This window comes from Lemur catta, chromosome 8 (genome assembly GCF_020740605.2).
Source record: "Lemur catta isolate mLemCat1 chromosome 8, mLemCat1.pri, whole genome shotgun sequence".
Classification (NCBI taxonomy): Eukaryota; Metazoa; Chordata; class Mammalia; order Primates; family Lemuridae; genus Lemur; species Lemur catta.
The window spans coordinates 65,339,248-65,357,910 of record NC_059135.1 but is presented as its reverse complement, the minus strand read 5'-3'; the positions used below and the strand labels follow the sequence as shown (position 1 = coordinate 65,357,910).

The 18,663-nt window shown below is 36.7% G+C and overlaps 1 protein-coding gene across 12 annotated transcripts in view; it reads left to right on the top strand.

Annotated features, from left to right (window-relative positions):
* Positions 1-18,663, top strand: part of PKP4 (plakophilin 4) — a 219,944-nt gene that overhangs the window by 18,217 nt on the left and 183,064 nt on the right. Inside the window, exon 1 of one of the 12 annotated variants that reach the window (XM_045559806.1) lies at positions 9,900-9,917. The exons of the other annotated variants lie outside the window; for them this stretch is intronic. The gene's annotated coding sequence lies outside the window, so the exon portion shown is untranslated. Of the gene's footprint in view, positions 1-9,899; positions 9,918-18,663 lie in introns of those variants that run through there. 12 annotated transcript variants of the gene reach the window in all.

Sequence of the window (18,663 nt, the reverse complement as noted above, 5' to 3'; positions counted from 1 at the left end):
CTTCAGCACCCAGCAGAGTGCCTGGCACAGAGTGGGTGCCCAGTAAGTGTTGCCACCTGTGTTGGGGCAGGTCGGAAGTGCCAGGGGTTTGTGCCCCTAGGCACAGCCCTTAACCAGTAGCCCAGTTCTTTACCCTTCTGTGGGGACATCTGTGAGGTATGCTCTCCGGAGGCTCACAGAAGTCCCCAGTAGAAATAAGACCCATTTATTCACAGCAGTAACTTAATCATTAGTGCACCCTGTATTGATTTCCCTGGCCTATTTCACTTGTCCACCTCCCAGATAAATTACTTGCACTCAAATCCTTGTCTTGGGGTTTAATTCTGGGGGAATCTCAACCCAATATAGACAGTTAAAATTCACATAAATATTCAGATGTTTGCAATAGTTCAATGTATTAGGGACAGTGCACAAAATCAAGGAGACTTGAGTGTGTACTTTTTTTTTTTTCTTTGAGAGGAGTTATAGCTTTCATCAGCCTTTCAAATGGTTCTTTTCCGCTCCCCTCCCTGAAACGAGTTAGAATCCATTGCAATAAGGGAAAAGAAACATTTTTCTTTCTTTTTAACTTAAGACATTAGAGTAGCTATTTTCCTTTCAGAGAACTGGTACACTGAATCTTTTTAGATGAGGTCAGGAAATCATTGGGGCATTGTACATAAACGTGTGATCATATCTAAATAACTGGATTTTAAAAATATGATTTTAGGTTTATATTTATGTTACTAGTTATCATTCACATGCACAGTGAAAAATATGCTAGGATATCACATAATTCTTTTGCTGTACTTTTGAATTGGGGGCTCATCCTCTGAAGAGTTTAATTAAAATAAAATAGTCTAAGATTAGAGAACTGCCATTTTCAATTTAGGAAATCTCACTTTTAAAGTAGTTTTATTTCTGATTATAAAGGTAATCTATGCAGAAACATCTTTGCATGTAGAGAAGCCCAAAAGAAGAAAGTAAAACTCAGCTATAGTTTACCTGCATTCAAAGATGACCACTGTTGTCATTTTGTTGTATATGCCTCCAGGAGGTTTTTATTTTCTAAGCATCGGTATATGTCGAGGTCTGTTCAGATAGTATCCACCCATGTAGCATGAAAAATAGAGACGTTTATTAAAGAAGATACAAGATACAAGAAATATTGTGCATAGGACAGCGATGCCTTAGTCCCCTTCAAAGTAGGCACCTTGGGACCTTACACAGTACTCCCAACATCTCTTAACCTAACCTGTACATGTTAAACATTCTCAGGTGTTCTGCTTGTTGCAGGCCTTCCCGATGTGGGTCACTTTCAACAGATTCTTGAGCATCTTTGAAATGTTTGTGCCACACGTTTATTTGCACTGCACTCATTGCATAGTCCCCAAAAACCTCCTGAATTATCTGAATAGTTTCCACTGAGGAATCGAGCTTAATGCAAAATTTGTTGCAAATTCGTTACTGTACTTGCTCAATCATTTTGAATGCGATGGCCACACAGTATACATGTTACTGAGTGGCATCGAGCACTCCACTGACTAGTACAGTGAAGGCATCATTGTTCATGCATGCGCATTACCGTCCACTCTCCTTGGCTGCCAGCTTACATCAATGTCCTGCAAACTGTTCTCGTTATATTAACAATGGCTGGATACTTTCTGGACAGACCTCATATGTTTAAAAGAATTAGGATCAATAATCATCATATTCTTACTTTACTAAATGCTCATCTAAAGTAAAGATTTGAAACATTTACATAGAATTCTATTGTGTAAATGTTCTGTGATTTATTTAATCTATCCCTTGTAATTGGCAACCATCGTTTATGATTTATAAATAATGAAATTCATTTTCTAGCTTATGGCTGCCTTAAAGTTAAGCCACAGATATTATGACTACATTTGTTTGAGGATAGCACTGCTGATGATGTTATTACTTATAGAATCAAGAACTTTTAGATCAAGGAAAGATGTTAGAGATCACCATGTGCGGTCCCTTCCTTTTACAGGTGAAGAACCTGAGATCTGGAGACATGGTCACTGAGGTTCATACGCATGCTTGTATCAGAAGGGCTGGGTGCTTTCCTCAGTGGTAGTATTCTGTGTCTGCAGCCTGGGGTCATCCTTTGTGGAAACAGTCTTTGCAGATTTGGTCTCCCAGGGTCCTGATGCGTCCTCACCTTAGTGAATGCCAGATTGCTCTCTGCAGGCCACATCTCTCTTTTACTTCTTAAGGTAATCATTTTGCTGCTCCTGTGGTCACCTTGCCTTAGGTTACGGTGGAGGAGCTATTTGGGTGATGTGACTTTAGGTTGAGTGGCAAGAAATAGTGACAGATGTGCATCATCTTTGGAAACTGTATTGCCAGTATCAATTTTGTCATCCAGTCTCCAAGGCATGTCTGTGTCTTAAAGCTGAGAAACAGTGTGACCTAAGTCTTGGCCTGAAGTCTAAACCAGATACTAGGATAATATCCTAAAAATACTGTGCAGGTTGTAAAAGATATGTTGATCTTACTGAGAGTTAACATTCTCTTTCTATCATTTCATCGATTAATTTTTATATTGTAGGTTTTAGGTTTTGTGAATTCTTTTGGTCTTTGCAGTCTATATATATGTTTTTAAGTTTTAGGGAAGAACTTTAAAAACTCACATGCAAGTGTTATGAAATCCAGATGTAGCCCCAGGTTTGACATTCAAATTCCATTAAACATTGGAAACAAAATATTTTGCATATTCAAAATGTACCATTTTGTAAAGAGTAGACACAAGATACACTGTTTTCTTAGGTGACTTAACTGTTCAATATAAGATGAATCAAGTAGTTGATCCCTAAATCAGTCATTCTCACCGTGTCATCAACATTCAAATGGCCTTCTTTATTTTTGGACTTATTTTGATGAAATAGTCTAATCCAAGAAAATCTTTCTGATTCATGTAAAATAGCTGGCCTTAGTACTTGAAGCATTGGTCTGGTGGTGTGTTGTGATTGTGTTGTAAGTAAACATAAGAACTAAACTAAAGACACTATTGACAAAACCTCAGGCTCTAGAAGTTTCACAGAAGAAACTGGTGAAGTGGTAATAAGTGATGCGCTAAAGAAATTTGCATCAGGATTTGTCTTCTGTTGGTATAACTCAAGCAGTTACTTCAAATATCATGTCTTACAGTGGTTTAAATCTAAGAATTAAACTTAGAGGGGGGAAAAGGCGTATCCATGTTCCCTACAATCAAACCCTGCCATCATAGTATATTGGGGTACAAAATATTCAGTCCTGTGAAATATGGAATTGAATTCGTTGCAAGGTTAATGAAGTCACTAAAAGCAAGCCTGCATAGCTATTCAGCCACAGATTACAGGAGTCTGGGTGCCAATTTGGTTGTAATTATTAATATTTAACTTTTATGGTGAGGACCTATTTCTTTTTATTTATTGATTGACTGATTTTTTTGAGATGAGTCTCAGCAAGTGCAAAGGCCTTGAGGCAAAAGCATGGCTTGGTGTGCTCAAGGAACAACCAGGACACTGCTGTGGCCAACGTGTAGAGAGGCAGGGGAGAGTGTGTTGCGAGGCAATGGGGTAGGAGTAGCGAAGGGGAGCGCCCATCACGTGTGGCCTTGTAGGGCATCTTTAGGACTAGACCTTTGAGATGAGAAGCCATTAGAAGGTTCTGAGCCAAGGACTGGCATGGTCCAGTATGTTGCCCAGGCTGGTCTCCAACTCCTAGGCTCAAACGATCCTCCTACCTCAGCCTTCCAAGTAGCTGGGATTACAGGCATGCACCACCACACCCAGCTTATATATATTTTTTATATTTGAATTCTCATTGTCCAAATTTTTGCAGTTGTGGAGCACTTATCACAAGTTTTTGCTGTAATTTATTCATTATATAAAGTCTTTCCTTCCTAGGTACCAGAGTTGTTCCTATCCCAAATTTGCTGGTCACCAAAAATAAATTCAGGACAGTAATCAGTTGGTGTTGTCTATTAGTTATGTCAAAGTAAAGCAATAAAACTATGAGCAGTAATTTCACTGCCAGAAATCTTAAGTGCTGGTTAGGTATCTCTGGTTTAGAAACACTGACAACGGCCAAACACTTAGGTCTGAACTCTAAATCTGAGACCTCTTGGTTTAGGCAAAACTTGCTCCAAAGCCTTGGATGTCTACATGCATAGTGCTATGCCTGATAGTTAAAAGACACACATGGGAGCAAAATGCATTCTATAAGTTTTAATCTATAATCTTCCTTCCATTATGTGTACTATGGAGAAGAAGAAAACTTGTTGACAGCAGTAGATGGTGGGCCTAGCTGTTTCAAGGCCACAGGAACTTGGGGCAAGGTACCATGTTTCCCGTCAGCCAATCGAGCTGGGAATATAAATATAGGACTCCCTCCCCACCCCCCAAATTTAAAAAACAAGAAATGATCTAGGCCAACTCAGTTGGAGGTGTGCTTTTTATAAATAAGGAATTGGAAGAAAACCATGCCAAAATGAATGAACTACTTCACTGCAGCAGAAGTACCAGCTCTTAATACCATTCAAGTATTAATTATGACCTGATTTCTCAGGAAGTCAAACAGTAAGGAATAGACCCTGAAAGCAGACTGAAGTATCAGTCTTAAGGCAAGATTCCCTGAAATTCTGCTGTCATGTCGATCAACTGGGGTTGGGCTGAGGTCCAATTTCCTGGCAACAATTTCCTAATTTAAAAATTGGCTAAAACCAGGAGTAGTGGAATGTACCTGTAGTCCCGGCTACTTGGGAGGCTGAGGCAGGAGGATCCTCCTTTCTTTTTATTTATCTATTTATTGATTTTTTTTTTTTTTTTTTTGAGATAAGTCTCAGCAAGTGCAAAGCCCAGAGGCATGCAAGGCCATAGTGCTCCATGATTGCACCTGTGAATAGCCACTGCTCTCAAGCCTGGGCAACAGAGTGAGACCCCAACTCTTAAAAAGCAAAAAGCTGAGCTGTAGGGACCAGCTTTTGATGTATGCAAATAAATAGGTTGATTGCCATAATAATGCTTCCTATGTATAACTGATAAGACAGGGACAAAGTTTATTCCCTCAGCTCTTAACGTTCTAAAGAGAAATTTCTAGTTCAGGCTAAAAACATTTTCAGTGTCCTAAAATAGACTGGCAAAGGTTAGAGATCTTAAATTTGGAGTTTTGTTTTTGAAAGGGTATGGTTTGAAACTTCGTATTAACCTCATGTTAGCTATAAGATGTGAAGCTGTTGAATAGGAGTTATAGCTTTATCCCAGATTATGAAGACATCATGATTTAGATTATTTCTTTTTTATTTAGGGAAGAATCCAGAAAAATTACCTCTGCACCTTAGAAGTAATTGCATTAAGTTGTATGTTTTGTTTCTCCTAGTCAGTGAGGTAGAATCTTGTAAGATGGAGTACTCACAAGGAGATGACATGCCATGACTTTGATTTGCAAAGTTTAATAAGCACTATGGACTATGCCAACAGTATTCTTTAAATTCTTGTGCTAAAAGACATTAACATGTTTTAATAGTGCTGTGCCAGTCAAGATAGATGGGATCATCAGCAAGCCTGGCACTGCTACCTGCCCACTGCTCTACCCTGGCAATAGCTCACCTTCTATTAAATAGCTTTCTAAATACTTTGATAGAATCCTCTAAGTTATTGATAGTGTCTTAAACTTTAGTCAACATGGTGAAGCACAAACAAAATGTGAATTATCTACATAATATTTTGGTAGTTATTAAAAAACATAATTTCAACTTTTGTAAATGAAACTGATGATCACTAATGATAATGGAATTTTTTCTCTAGGGTTTTTATGGCATATTTCAAATATGGAGAAGTACAGAGGATAATGTACTCAGTGCCCATGAAAATATTTAATCAAATTTTAAAAATCTTGTTTGCTAAACTTAAGGTTTCTGAAGTTGGTGTTTTTCCTTTTTATTATGTTTTTATTTTTTATTACATATCTATATTCCTATAAATACAAGCTTTTACATGCCGAAAATCTTAGTTACAATTATGATTTCCTGTCACTTTTCCCCCAGTATTAGAGTTAGTAAATCCCACGATCTAAGTACTTCGATGGAAGGGATTTGCTCCTTTTCCTTTTCTGGGCTGGGCAGTGAAGCCAGCATTCTCCAGGAGGTTTCTATTATTTTTATTTTTCCATTAGTAGGAGTTACTGAAGCAGCACTATTTTTTTTTCAACCTTTTTTAGCTCTCCAACAATTTAGATATTAAACAATAGCTATCTTTTAAATTCAGCATTTAATGTTTTAATTTTTTTAAATTTTACATTTTAAATTTTATTTTCCTTGATATATTCTTATTAGGTTTTGATAGGCAGATTGTCATTTTTGTACTTAAAAAGTGAGAATCATGATGTCTTCATCAATTTGGAAGAGAGTTCAACTAATAGTAACTATATTAAGGTATAAAAGCTTTATTAACCTACAACGTGGTAATTCTATTCTCTGTCATTGATGGCAGGTGAATAAGAGTATGTAAGTATTACTTTTTGGTTTATTCTTTAGTCTCTGACTTACTATATGACCTAGACAAGCAATCGTTTTTTGAGTCATGGAATGGAAATATATTCCTAAAGCATTTATGATTCTTCCGTTTGCTTGACTTATTGAAAGCTTGCTCATAACTTGGCTCCACACTTGTGCTTCTGCCGTGTAATCAATTAGGGCTGCCCATGTGGCTTCGATCTTTGTATATTTTGTTGGCTGGGCAGGATATCAGAAAGAGGGAGACTCAGTCTTTTCAAACCTTGGCTCCCAACTGCTCCTGCTTCACAGAGAGAGCCAAATTATAGACCTGTCCCCTACCTCTAGGTCAGGAGTGTATGCCTGTCCTTTTCTGCTTAGAAGTTAGTGCCAGCTCAGCAGCTTTAGTGACTTCTGTTGAATGGTTCCGTTCTTCTAAATTGCAAATATCCAGCAATGCTTAAAATTTGCCTCCTATATAGAATTCTTGTTTACAGATATCTCTGTTTATAGAAAAACCATTTACTAAAATGGCCAGTATTTCTTTGAGAGGGGAAAAAACAAACACCCTCAAGATATTTAAAGAAAAGTTATAAAAGTAGGAAAGTAACAAAAAATTAAAACCAAGAATTGAAGTGCTCTTTAAAATTGAGATATAATTCACATACCATAAATTCACTCTTTTAAAAAGTATGGTTCAGTTGTTTTTAGTACATTTACAAATTGTGCAACTATCATCTTAATTCCAGAACATTTTCATCATCCCCAAAATAAATCCATTAAGCTGTCATTTACTCTCTCCCTCTCCCCCAGCACCTGGCAACTGCCAATCTACTTTCTGTCTTTATGGGTTTGTCTATTCTGGACGTTTCATATATTAATAAACAGAATCATAGAAGAGGTGGCCTTTGTGTCTGTCTTTTACTTGGCATGATGTTTTTGAGATTCATTCATGTTGCAGCATGAATCAGTACTTCATTTCTCATGCTTGAATAATATTCCATTGTATGGATATACCACATTTGTTTATCCATTCATCAGGTTTGGGCATTTGGATTGTTTCCATTTTGGGCTACCATGAATAATGATGCTGTAAACATTTGTGTACGTATTTGTGTGAACATAGGTTTTCTGTTCTTCTGGTTGTATATCTAGGAGTGTAGTTGCTGGTCACATGGAAACTCTATGTTTAACTTTTTGAGAAACTGCTGAACTGTTTCCAAAACAGCTGCAAAGTTTTTACTTTCCCACAAGCAGTGTATGAGGATTCCAGCCCTCCACATTCTCACCAACACTTGTTACTGTCTTTGTTTAATTACAGCTTTCCTGGCGAGTGTGAAGTGGTATCTCTTGGTAGTCTTTATTTACATTTCCCTAATGGCTAGAGACATTTAAGCATTTTTGCATGTGCTTATTGGCCATTTGTGTATCTTTGGAGAAATGTCTATTCAAATCCTTTGCCCCTTTTTAATTGGCTTGTTTCAAGTGCTATTACAAGTACTGTGATTACTTTTGGAGGGAGAATTTTACAGCATTGAATGATAATGTATAAGCAATATATGTGAATTGACTGCCACATAACAGATAAAAACAGCAAAACTAGTTATACAAATGAACATTTTTCACCCATATTATTATTGAAATGGTACCAAATTAGTTTATAACTTTAGTGTCAGATTTTAAAACCTTGTTAATGTTAGTGATATTTTACTGTATTCTACTTTAAATAATATTGGTAACCTTTACAGAGTTGTCAGCTGTGATCTGTCATGCCATAATTATCTATTGGTCATCTCTAATACATATCCACTAGTCACATGTGGCTATTGAAATTATGTTAATTAAAATAAAAGATTCGGTTCCGCAGTAACACTAGCCACAGTTCGGGTGCTCAGTAGCCACGCATGGCTAGCGCCTGCTCTATAGGAAAGTACAAATATATATTTTCATCAGCACAGAAAGTATGATCTGGATTCATTTTATTCTGAAGTTTCTTACTCTAAGGAAAACATCAGTGTAAGTTTTAATTTTTTTAATCCAAGTTAATTTAGAGCCTTCTAATTTGAAATAGAAACTTTAGAGAAAGTACAGATTACTTTATTGGATGGAAGTATACCTGTACATATTATTACTATTGACGTCCTTTGCTCCTGTGCGTCTCATATGTCTTTGATATTTGTGGCAACCTTCTTAACATCTCTGATGTAATTTGTAATGTAAGGTTTTTGTTCTTAGTGCTGCTGTTGTTTTCCCCAAAGGGGTCAGATTGACGTCTCTCTTTAATACTCTATAACCCTTCTGAAATTTTTTGGAATTTTACTTGCAGATAACAGTGCAAATGGAGAGGATTGAATTCTGAGCTTGTGGTACAATGGTTCTTAGTCTGCACACAGGTCAATGGGTTATTTTTAAAGTAGCTTTTCCCCATCCATTGTGGAAATATTGAATATTTGTGTCTAGGTCCTGAAATTTAAACATCATAAGTAATCATTTGGCCCATCTCTAAGTCATAAGCAGCTGTCTGTTCATTAGTGTGTCCTTACAAAAATCAGTGTTTTGAGTTGGGGCAGTTGAGATAAGGCTTAGGAACCTATGATTTTTTTTCCCTCTTTTTTTGTTTGTCTAATTCTCATAGTGGCATTTTTGTCTTCAATTACTTGTTCTAGTCTTTGTTAATACATTTTTTCCAAAGGCTCCCTATTTTCTAATGCCATTCTAGGAATTCTTGATTCTTTCTCTACTTTTTCCTTTCTGTGTTACAATAAACAGATTGCTCTTTGTCATGCATTTTTTTGTTTTGTTTTTATCATTTTGTCATTTTCTTAAATTCTGTCCTTTCATTCTGTCCTTCTATCGTTGAGGTTTGGATCTTCAACTTGCAGTACATAAACCCTATTCATATAATAAATTTCATGAGCCATTAATTAATGACTGGATATTAATTAACTCTAGCTTAGGTATTAGTGATAAAATATGTAATATATTATTGTAGAGACTGTCACTATGGCAGGTTGGAAAGCAAGTACCTTTTTTTGTGTATTAAATGGTGTTTAGGGCACCTATTATTGGGACAAGTGATTTTTCTATTTTTTCTTTTGCTCATGCTATTTCAAAACTTTTTAAAGCCCCTACCATTAAAAAACACACTAAGGCAAATAATTTTTACTAAAGTTAATTATTACCTTTTAACTCTTGAATTTATTAACATCTTACTGAAACCAAATGAGTTTGGAATTATGTTCTACTGTAAGGAAATGTGCAGGTAAAATTAGATTAGCAGATAACATGTAATTTGAAAGGTATTGTGCTTCATCACAGTTCTGCAAAGTATTTTAAAAATTGCCAGTAAAAACCATTGTCAGCTGATTTGAGTTTTCTTTTTCATTTATTGCCAGGTTTACTAATGAATATGTGCAGCATGCGTGTGTGAGCATTAAAAGTAAGCATAAAAAGAACGTGAATAGTTGCACATTTTTCAAAGCCTCTTGAATCTGAGCTAACTCATTGTCAATTCTGCTTGTCCTTGAGAACTGAAGCATTGAGGTTCTCTGTTCATTGCTGTCCTGATTTGGCGCATGTGTTAGAGATGTTTATGGTTCAAGGTTAACATTTCTCCTTAACATATGCATTTTTGGGGTCTATTCTTAGGGAGATTTTCTCCTTTATTTGCACACTGTGAACTCTTAATGACTCAACTGCCTGATTCCCGTTAGATATATATGTATTAATAGGTACCTTTCTCAAAGAGGGTCTTACCTAATGAGGCTTCTGGCATATTTCCTATGATAAAGATGGTGACAATTGACCTTTATACCAAATGGCATTTTAGAAAGTTGTAATATATGGACTCTCTTCCCTTATAAGTAGGTTGTTAGGCATAAACCTGTTCTTTTCAGATGTGGTTACAGGTAAGTGTGGTAAACAGAAGATTGCCTGGTTCTGTAAATACTGAAAACTGCTAATAAGTGGGGTGTGAGCAGAGCCCCACATGCACTTGTTGGAAGGGACTGCCTACAATAAGAAAATTGCTACAGGTGACAATCACAATAAACAATACTAGGATTTTGTTACTGTAAGCCATCTAGTCTAGCATGCTCATGTCTAACCTCACCCAGTTGTCCCCAGGTGCCACATCTTTGAAAAAAGAAAAAGCCATTTGATTAGGTCACTTTCCCAATTAAATGATTTACTGTTGCTCTGTGATCAAAATTTAAAGCTTAACTATGGCCTTCAAGGATTTGTGTGACTCACCTTCCTCTATAAGCAGAAGTTCCCAAATGACAGTCTGGTCTATACACAGATTTCCAGCTTCTCTTAAAGTAGTAGCCATTGTTTATTGAGTGCTTACTGTATGGCAGGCTCTATTCCACACATTTTGTATGAATTAACTCATTTAGTCACAACAACCCTACAAGCCCAGCATTATTGGCCCTATTTTACACATGAAGACACAGAAACACATGATGGTTAAGTCAGTCATCCAGAGATGGATAGCTAGGAAGTGACAGCACTGGGATTTCATCCAGCCCTCTTAATCCTAGACCCCATGCTCTTAGTCATCCACTATACTGCCTGAGATAGGCTCCATGTAACCCATAACAACACTGTTTATACTTTCACATTTCCTTGTAGGATTATCTGAAGTCTATCCACAAGACTGTAAGGTCCATGAACTGTGTCATTGCATTTTTAGAACCCATTACAAGCATCTGATACATACTAGGTGGTCAGTGTGGATTTGTTGAATGAATGAATGAAAGTGATTTGATGTGATCCATCACTGAGCTTAAACATGAGAAGAGGGGTTCTTTTATAAGCAAAACATTTAACCCTTTAGTTCACTATCATCTGTAAAATGAGAGAATGATACTTAAATTTCTATATGCATGTTGGATTCTAATACAAGAAAACGTGTAACTTCCTAATAGTTAAAGATCTGATGTTGTAGTTTTGTTTTGATCATGGGTATGAGAATAGGCATTAATTAGCTTATGGTCAGTAACATCCATCTTTAATGTCAATAATTAAAATGCATTGGCATATGTCATCTAACTGAGGTTATGTTTACAGTAAATTGTTATTTTATTTAAAAAGAGTTTTAAACAGCAATTATATTTGTTACAAAACAGAAACACATATCCTGATTTTGGCCACATTAAATTTTTTTTTATTTTTAATTAAATCCATGTAATCATTAATAGTGGTATTTAAACTAAAAGAATTACAGAAATGGAATTTGATAAGGAGAATTGGATTTTATAACATTGTGTAATTTATAATTGTGGCAAAATCATTTTGAAGATACTTGGCAGCTCATTTTCTAAATTCTTTTGTGATAGGCTATAATTAAACTAGTTCCTTCCTATTTGAATATATGTAGATATGATATAAGAAGAAAATTTTATTGTATTAAATTGTGTGAAGTATGGAGACAATATTAATTGTGTCAGGCAAAGTAGAATTTCTTCCTTTGAGATTATCATTAGGGTAATAAATCATAGTGAAGTGAAGAGATTTAAACAGAATATGACTGAACATTTTTCACCATATCAAATCTAATGAGTTTTTGGGAAAGCCAGTAGTTTGGTAACAGTGTAGAACTGAGTTTTAGGTGAAACTGAAGACTTAGAGAACAAAGTTTAGAAGGACTGTGTGCCGCGTAAGACCTGCAGGTATCATCCAGCTTTCTGAGCAGCGCTCCAGTTGACTGAGTTGTGAAAGGTCAAGTAGTGTGTGGCGGGAGTGCAGGGGTGTTCAGAACAGAGTGACCTATATTCCAAATCCAGCTCGTCCAACTATAGGGCAGGGAATGAACTAAATAAGGCATAATAAATTAGTCCCTGCTACATGGGAAACTGAATTTGGGAAGCAATCTGGAAGGAGATTTGAAAAATGTCCTGATAATGTGTCGCTCGCAACAGGCCCTTGTCATGAAGTATAGAATAGTGGTCACTGAAAGTCATTCAGCTTTGCTGGGGATAGTCCCTCTTTCTTGAGCGGGGGCAGCTCAAGGCTGGATTGTAGACATTGAAACGTGAGTCCAGTTACAGTCTTTGTAGTTTCAGTAAAACTGTTCATGAACTGGCTATGCATTCATGGAACAGTTAGGGTCAGAATTACAGTAACATTTTAAATACAAAGGAGAGTATCTTCCATGTAACTTCATAGTCCTATAACTGTTCCCAGCCATATGATATATTCCATATGAAATATTATATCAGCATCCTTATGTAAAGTATAGTTATAAGCAGGGATGGGACAGAGAAGTAAGTGGCCAGAATATGGAGTTTGTCACAATATGATTCAGCCTGTAGTAGTGTTTTCCACACTGGCCTGTCAGCTTTGTGTGATAGTTAAAAGCAATTGCAAGAGACTTAAGGCCATACATACGACGTTTTTTAACTGGCACCAAGGCATTTTTTAAAAGCGCATTTGTAGGAACCATACAGTGGTCCTCTATATTTTTCTCGTTTATCAATTGTCTTCACCATAATCTTTGGAAATAGATAATATTATAATCATTATGTGTGTTTTACACATGAGAAAACAGTAAAAGAAATCTGTGACTTGCCCTAGGATCTTGCAGATAGTGAGTAATTTAATCAGAATCCAGATCTCAGTTTTCTGATGTAAAAAGAAAAGGCATCTGACCATGCTGTTGCTCTGAGTCAATGTGGGTGGGAGATGTCATATATATAAAGTACCCGTGAATTTGAAGTTTTGGTTTGTTTGGGTATAATGTTTATATAATTATTCAAGTTAAATTTAGATAGACTTGTGCTGAAAGAACTTGAGTGTAAAAATAGTTTCTGCAAATACTATTCCACACTTTTCTTTGCACCATTGTGAATGCTGAGTAAGGACATTGTACCATGCTGCTCCCTAGCACAGTCCTAGCTCATAGGGACTGGTTGTTGAATGAATAACAAAGATTTAGCAGGGGTTTGTATTTTGTAAGAGAAGTTCTTTTGAGAATAAATATGGTGATGAACTATAACATGTAAAACAAGTTTAGAAAACTCCTGAGATGTGCCTAAATCATAAATGAAAACATTGATTTGTTTCTTCAGTTGTAGAATTGTTTGTTTCTGAATTCATTCCATAAAATCAAAACATATTCTAGGTAGACCCTAAATTTTTTTTCAATTTGTTCCTTCTGTATCCACAAATTTATTACTGCCACCTACTAAATTATTTATAACAATTGTGTGATCTGATTTCATTACACATTTGCTGCAAATTGTTTCACATTGTTATGAAACCCAATTATAAAAAAATTGGGGGAGAAGGGTATAAAGATGCAGGCAGGGTGTGAAAATTTGATCTAACAAATATTTGTTGAGCCTACTATGTACTAGGGGCATCCTCTCCTTTAGCACATCCTAACACACCTTTTCCCTGTTGGAGTTCCTTCATCTTCTCTTTAGCGCTTTCTTCATTTCTTTCAGAGATGACTCTTCATTTGTTCTTATTTTGACTACTGAGCCTTTTCCAGAGATGGTGCCCTGCTGAGTTCCCATATATACCATGTGCTCTTTCCTTACTTTTTAAAATACCACTTATATTGTCCTGCCACCTCTAAATAATGTGGAGGAGCATTCACAAAGAAGAGATCATCACCAGCTTGGTCTTGACTGTGTTTGGGGCTCACCCTCTCACTTCTATCCAGGTGCCCATTTACCAGTACTGATATGGTAGGCTGGCAGCTTTACGATACCTCCAGGGATCCCACCTCCTGGAACTCAAGCCTTTGTGCAATCCCTTTCCCCCTGAGCATAACCTGAATTTATTATTCACTTCTAATGAATAGAATATTCCTTAGGGTGATGGTCTCACTTCTAAGAATAGCAGTGTTATCAATATCTTGATGTTATCAGTGATTATCAGTGTTATCAGTGATTCTTGATGGCTTTTTGGCAAAAGAGCTCCTGAATCAGGGAAAGGATGAAGCCTATGAGTGTTTAAAGACAGCTGTCCTGTGAGTGCCTGGAGACAGATACGAACAGGTGAGCAAGGCAATGTGCCTTCAAAAGGTATGTCTTCATGTGTACTAACTACGTTAGTGGCCTTGGGGAAGGCATTACATCTCTCTGAGCCGTTATTTTCTCATCTCTACAGTGGGTGGAGTTGAACTTGATGATTTTGATAAATCTCTTCAGCTCACATTCTCTACATCCAGAAATCTAATATTTTGCATTTTAATGAGGAGGCTTTATTTAAAACAAACAAAAAACTCATTTGGGTACTTTGAATTTTTTTCCTTCAGAATCCATATATTGTAGCTATGAAATTTATGTAACATCTTAAATCTTTTGATATCATTTCTCTAAGTATTATCCAGGTTTCTCTTTTTTAATTGCTATTTATAGTAACTTCCTCGAGTTTTGCTTTTTATAGTAGTGAAGGAGGTTTTAATGTGGTCCAACTATCTTAATCTTTTTGAGTTTGTGTCCCTAGCAAAGAGATTTCTGAAGCTAAAAATCTCTCTCAATAACCCTTTTCAGAATTACTTACTAGGGGAAAATGGTTGTGCTGCATGCATTTTGTTCCTCCTGTGGAGTTGTAGCATGCCTGAAACTGTCTCCTACACCCTAAAACATTCCACTTACCCAATAGTGGCACTCTGGAGGCTGGCCTGGGCTTCCCTGACTCTTCTGCCCTCTACGCTTTCTTAGCTGGATGCAGGCAGGTAGGTTTTTGCTAAAGGGAAACTTACTTTTGCTGAGGCTCTTGCCACTCTGATCCAAAGATTTATTTATTAACCTTTTCTCTTCAGGGTCATAGTATCAGAAACTAAATTCTACTCACTTGCTGCTTTTGAGCTGGATGTCATCTATGTCATTTATAAAGTTTTCTTGCCATTTGGAGTCAGTGCAAATCATTTTTGAAGCTGTGTTTATCAAATAAGTCAAAAGTATGTACGTTAAAAAACATAATTAGTCCAGCAAGTCCATAAAGTCCAGCAAGACTTTAACAGTGTCTAGTGGAGGACCTTAAGGTGAGGGGAGCCTGGATTCCTCAGATCTGGCTGTAGCGTGACGAACTCCAAGACCCAAAGTATAGCCTTCGCTCATGCCAACTTTGAGAAAACAACTAACAGTGTAAATAATTTTTCTTCAGCTATTGGTCATTATTAAGAAAACAATTAGAGGAAGGCTTAATTCTCATATTGTCTTTTAAAAGAGACAAATTAAAGATACTAGTTAAAACAGTAAGATTTACTTAAAATATTTTTATTCAATTTAAGGGTGTGTAAGTCATTAATACTAAATGATATCTACCTAGAAATTCCTGAAGGGTGAATTTGGAATATTTCTAGCCAAAATGTGTAAATTTAGCTTGTAAACAGTTATTGTGCCAGCAGATGGGTCTGTGCAGATGTGAACATATTGATGTAACGGGATTTAGGGCTTTATTTGTCTGTCTGCCTTGACCTGCTAAAGCCTAGCTCTGATAACAGACCTGGTCACCAAATGCAATTTAAAACACTCTCTCTGAAGAGGGAGAACAAATGGGATACCCACAAGCACAAACATATTTACTAGAATTTTTTTGAGGAAGTGAAAAGATGCATAAGTAAAGTAGTTATATTTTTCTTAGACTTTCAAAAAGCCTATAACAAATTTCCACTCTTAGTACCCATTTTTAAAAATGCTGTTGGGTTTTAAATGGTGAGAATAGCTATTTGTCATAGATGATTGACATTTGGAAATGGGAAAAACAAAGTTGAGAAAAACAGGAATTTTTCTCAGGAGGAAGTGCAAATAGGGTTCCTCAGGAGTCAGTGGGGGCAATGATTTCAAACATTGATCTGAACTATCTTGAGGGGAAGGTTTTCAATAGTGAACACCTTGGAAGACTGACCTGATGGTCTTGTTTGTTCTCTTTGTCTCTGGGTTCTCCCTGTTTTGTTCACAATGCTAATATTTATTTTGTAGACATTTTTTAGCTGTATTTAGGGAGAGTTGAGTTTTCATATGTTTCAGTTGATGGCCCTTTTCAGGGGCAGGCTAATGTTTTAGTAATTCCTTTCATTCCCATCCTCTACCTCCGGCCTCCCACTGCCATAGGCGCTTACTCTAATGTGTTGAGTGTTTCTCTTTTTGTTTGCTATGCACTCTTTTTTTTTTTTTTTTTTTTTTTGAGACAGAGTCTCACTCTGTTGCCCTAGCTAGAGTGCCATGGCGTCAGCCTAGCTCACAGCAACCTCAAACTCCTGGGCTCAGGGGATCCTCCTGCCTCAGCCCCCCGGGTAGCTGTGCCACCATGCCCAGCTAATTTTTTCTATATATATTTTTAGTTGTCCAGATAATTTCTTTCTATTTTTAGTAGAGACAGGGTCTCGCTCTTGCTCAGGCTGGAGCTATGCACTCTTTATGATATGTATTTTGTATTATGTAAATTATTATATAAATGTCCTCATTCAGTTAATATTTTTCACTCAGGATTTATTTTAAAGATCCGTCCCTAGTGGTGTTAATATTAGCTTATTGATTCTAACCATAGTTGAGTATTTCGTGATATATATCCAGCCAGTTTTACCTCTCTTCTCATTGTGTGGTGAGTATTTAGATAGTTTCTACCTCCCTACCATCATAGAGAAGGCTGCATGTCTCCATAGGACCAGTGTGACAGTTTCTTTGGGAAGTACATGAGCCTAGCACCGGAATGGCTAGGTCGTAGTCTTTGAGCACTCTTGCATGTGCTGTGCTGATGCACTTTAGAATGGCTACATCCATCTATATATCCCCATGCCCACCAACACTCGGCATGGTCCAGCTTTCTAATTTTTGCCAGTCTACCAGGTATAAATCGTCTCATTTTCAGTTTGTATTTCTCTGATACTTATGACTTGATCATCTCTACCATCTGCTTGTTATCTTTTTTGGGTATCCTCTTCTGTAAATTTCTTCTCCATAGCTTTTGCCCATTTTTCTGTGGGGGGTTCCTGTCTTTGTTACATGGATTTGAGGGACATCTTTGTATTGTGGGTATTTGTCCTTTACTAGGGCATTATAAAAATGTTTTAATATCTCATCTGCCTGTAAACATTATCTATTAAACAAAAATCCTTAAATGTGCTGTCAGAATCATCTTTTTTTTTTCCTGGCTATATGGATTGTAGTTTTGTTTAAGTCCTTCTCTACCTCTAGTTCTCAGAGGTGTTCTTCAGCCTTTTTTCTTTTTTTTTTCTTTGACTTTATAGTTTTACCTTCCACAGTTTGGCTGTCTTCCAGCTGGAAGCTACATTGCACCCTTACCCTGATCAAAAGTCTGCAAGTGGCCTCCCCTGCCACAGTGAAGCCTGACGCTGGCTCCGACATTCCCTGCAGGTCTGCCTCGCACCCCTCCCCCACCCGCCTCTCCCCCATTGGGATGTGCCCGCACTGCCTCTTAATCCCCCTTTGTACTCCCAGTACGCTGAATCTGATGGCTTCTAAAAACATTCTCTAACAGAAAAATGAACATTGTGACATAATTCAAAAGGTATTTTCCCTACTTAAACCATTTAAAAACCTGTAAAGAGGTATTTCTTTTGTTAATTTTTAAAGGGAGATGCTTCTATTTAAATTATAAAGGTAGCACATTGCCACTGTTCCAGTACAGAAACATGCAAACTAGGAAATGAAAAATTCTGACCCCCTCCCCTTTCATACTTTTCTCTTTACATGGAATCATACAGGTGGGAGTTGCTGGGAGAGAGGATGTCAAAAACCCCAATGCCCAGGCCTCATCCCAGACCAAACAAACCAGAATCATTAGAGTGGGCCCCAGGCATTGGTATTTTTAATAATTCCCTAAGTGATTCTAATGTGCAGCCAAGGTTAGTAATAACTGGCTCTTACAACACTTTAAAAAAATAAAAATGGGGGTCATATGCCAAACATACTGTTTAGCATCTTGCTTCCCCCCCCAAGTACTTGCTAAGTGATATTTAAAATCCTACAATTTAATTGTAATGAAAAATTCCATTTGTTTTGAAAATGTTATCAAGTGTGCATGCCCTGTTATTCAACTTGATTGGCATTATAGAGTAATTCTTTTAAAATAATTAAGTATTCTTTTGAATACTTAATGAATAATGGTAACTTTGGACTTACATATTAGTAGCAATATAAAATTCTTCCCTTTTTTATATTAGTATTCATAGTTTGTCAAAATTCATAATGGTGGCCAGAGTCCTT